Genomic DNA, 3,657 nt, shown 5'->3' with positions numbered 1-3,657 from the left:
CTCATGCAATGCTATGCAAATGGAATGCAAAATGAAAACTAGCTAACAAGAATGAGAGCATTATGATCCTTCTATTAAGTTAGATGAGTTAATCTAAAGCATAAAAGAAGCTATTCAAATGTGAATTAGCTATGAGATTACTATGAAATGCAAATGATGTCACAAGTTCTTCAAAGCTCCAAAAGGTACCTAAAATGCTGGAGCATAACATTAGTACAAAGCATGAGTGTTGTGAGATGGGGAGATAGCTTCCATTTAAAAGAAAAATGGATGATGAAGATCATGAGGCTAAAGAGGTCTAATCACGGAGGGAGAATGAATGTTAGGTGATCAATGTGCACATGTGTTGTGTTACTTTTGTAAAAAGGAAAAAATGTATTATAATAGATAACTTTTGAGATCTAAGAATGATTGAAAGTGTTAATATTGATCTCATGTAACTATAATTTCTATTGATTATTTTAGAGCCCTTAGTGTTTCCATCATCAATCAAAATAAAGTTAATTGAAATGAAATACTTGAAAAAGATATATGTTATAATACATCAATGAAAGCTTTTAACCTTTTTTTAACATAATTACTGTATTTTCTTAACAATTTTATAAACTTCAATGTATATATGTACATGTGCATACATACATACATACATACATACATATATATATATATTGAATGCTCTCATTTTTTATTTTTTTGTTAACATATTCAAATAGGATCTCTTAACTTTTTCATTAATAAAAATTCAACAAATGCTTCCAAATAAAACTATAAAATTAAATTTATTTCCAGTCTTTAAAGTTATAAATAATTCTCTTAATTGATATAAAAAAATGTATTATTTTTCTACTTACTTGAATTGTGTATCCATCTTCTAATCTAATGGCACGTATTAAAATATAAGTATCTTTCCTTCATAAACAACACAAGAGAATTGTTTAACTACAATATTTAACTTTATAATTGAAAAAATAGATACTATTCTATCAACTTCAAACAATCAGATTAATATACCATTCTAATAGATTTAAGTAAACCTTTTTTTTGAATAACTGTATATATTTGAACTGAAACATTCATTTATTGGCAACGCGATATTCCATGTGAATTACCTTTTACACGTTACTACGGAAATTATGATCTCATTTTATTAATTATTTGTAATAGACTGTGATACTTGAAGGTGACATGTAATGCCACATACCAAATAGTAGCATACTTATACGACTCATACCAAATAGTTGTTTGTGCTACCATGTACCTTATGCTAAATATGGGGGTTATCATAAGCTCATATGAGCTGATTATTCTTAGGTTCTAAGGAGCAATATAATCCTATATATATATATATATATATATATATATATATATATATATATATATATATATATATATACACACACACATCTAGGGACAGAATACAATACTGTAGTCGGTGGTGCCAGAAGGGCATGTGAAAGTGCTGGTAGTGTCGTCCTTGGCGTAGCTGTAAGCCTGAGGGCACTGATTCTTGAATATCATGGAGTAGTTCGTGGCAGGGCAGTTATCAACATACGCATTTCTGCAGCAGTACTGGTCAGTTTGAAAGACATTACAAGCGCTATTGCAGCCGCCATTGACCTTCAGCTCGGAAGGGCAGACAGCATTGACGTCGGCTTTTCACGCAGTGGTGGTGCACTGTGTGTTTGTGGGGCTGATAGAAAGAGGAACGTTGAAGCCGTCCACCAGAGACACGTCGTAGAAATCTTTGTTGCCGTCTCCATTCAGTGTATACTCCGCCAGCGTAGCAGGAACAGCTCCGGAGACGGTGCAGTTCAGTTGGCCGGCGCAGTCACCGGTTTGACAGCTTCCTTTCCCGCTCCCATCGAAAGAGCAGCCGGTTCGGCCCCAGAATCTCGCCCCCTTTGTCCCCGCCGCCACATCCACGCTCCACGTCTGCCCCTGGTCCAGCTGCTTCCCTCCTCCGGGTAACCCCGCCGGCCAGACTGTGTACCCGCACTGGTTCTGTATATCAAATCTAACCGCTGTCGCCTCTGTAATAAAACAACATCGTAGAACCATTAGTTTTATTATCCTCCGATTTATATAGAGTTCAACCTAAAACTATTATGTTAAGAACAGATCTTACCTTGCATGCGTAAAGAGATGGCCAAGCCAGCCATAAGAAGAAGCGCGAGATCCAATGCTCTTGCCATTATAGAGTCTGAATTGAACGATCAAATGAAGATGGGTAGATTGAGTAAATGAAGAGGGATTTTATATCGTTTATATAGAGATCACCTCTCCCCCAGTTACGGCTCCAGAAGCCGTGTAACTCACGAGAGCCCCTGGTCAACATTGAAATTTTCTCCTTGGGAGATTTTAGATTTATTGTTTGAATAATTCTCGCTTTAAGATCATATTTCAGTTTGTAATGCCTTATGACCCGTCACCATAATGTGAGTCACGAACATTTAGAAGTTTTTTCATGACCAACTGCTGTAAGATTTATGTCAATTCTACTAAATTTAAGATTAAGATATACATCTGGTTTTGGGTTTTTCATTGACTCAGTGAAGGTAAATGATAAACAACATCTATTTGAACCGAATTAATCCCACTCTGCTTATTTACACAATTTTTGTCCTTTTTTCTTTCTTTCGTTTTTTTTTCCTGAAAATGATTTTATACGTTACCATTCCCGTAAGATAGCTCTCCAATAACAATTATAATCATTTAATAATTGACTTCAGCGACTTCGAAACTTCACGTCTCTTTGTAATTTTAAGGGTCATCCACATTCTGATTATAGGAACAAGATACGCAAAACCTGAGTTCTTAACGCACACTTTATTTGAAGAGGTGCAAGGGCAAGTTAACTTTAAACATGTCTTCTAATGTATCATATAGTTTTTTCTAGTCAATCAATTTGTGTTCTTTTGCATTAATGAATACTTACATAAAAATAGTACAAGTTTGAAATAAATAGTAGAACTTTGAAATATCTGCAAACATGAAGAGTTCTAAAGTCATCAGGGCATTGTAAACTTGTCAACAAAACAATTTGTGAGAGAGTGGTTGTAGAAGCACATGTGAATCATACATATCTGGAAATTTGCAACACATCAATCAAATGCAGAATTCTAAACTGAAATGCAGTTAAACATAGAAAAGCAAGACATATGTTAATAAAAAATATATGTAATCATAAGTCTAATGTGAAAAACAGAAAAATAATATTTAGTGAATCGAAATAACATTTTCATACTTGTATATTATATAGCAAAATACATTAAATCAACATTACCTCAATCTTTTGGGTTTTAGGAAATTAAGGCTTTAGCTATAGATAGAAAAATTCAAGAACAAACAATGAGAACTTATTTATTTGGTGATTAATCTCTTTATTAATTGGACCAAGCAAGAGACAAGTTCTTCTTCTTCGTGGAGGATGGAATTTTCTTATTTGAAGAGACAAACATTAGGGGATGTAGATACAAGGTGGAGCTCAAAGTACACCCTCTTCTCATTTTTATTTTTTTAAATAATGATTTAAAAAACAAAATCATTATAAATTAAATAGTTATCAATTAGCTATTATATCCAATTTATGATGCAATTTCATACATTGTTTATTCTAATTTAATAGAAAATAGTTGGCAACATTTGAAAGATTTGTTT

At 33.3% G+C, this 3,657-nt stretch overlaps 1 pseudogene across 1 annotated transcript; it reads right to left on the bottom strand.

Annotated features, from left to right (window-relative positions):
• Positions 1 to 1,123: 1,123 nt before the first annotated feature.
• Positions 1,124 to 2,397, bottom strand: LOC149544079 (pathogenesis-related 5 protein Cup a 3-like; annotated as a pseudogene). The gene is made up of 2 exons (XR_016355732.1): positions 2,126 to 2,397; positions 1,124 to 2,030 (listed from the first exon to the last, which is right to left on the bottom strand). The product of XR_016355732.1 is annotated as a pathogenesis-related 5 protein Cup a 3-like (transcript).
• Between the last annotated feature and the right edge of the window lie 1,260 nt (positions 2,398 to 3,657).

The sequence above is a fragment of the Cupressus sempervirens genome, chromosome 8, assembly GCF_028749045.1.
Source record: "Cupressus sempervirens isolate cs-2001-9-10 chromosome 8, ASM2874904v1, whole genome shotgun sequence".
NCBI lineage: Eukaryota > Viridiplantae > Streptophyta > Pinopsida > Cupressales > Cupressaceae > Cupressus > Cupressus sempervirens.
This window is presented reverse-complemented; position numbering and strand designations above follow the sequence as displayed.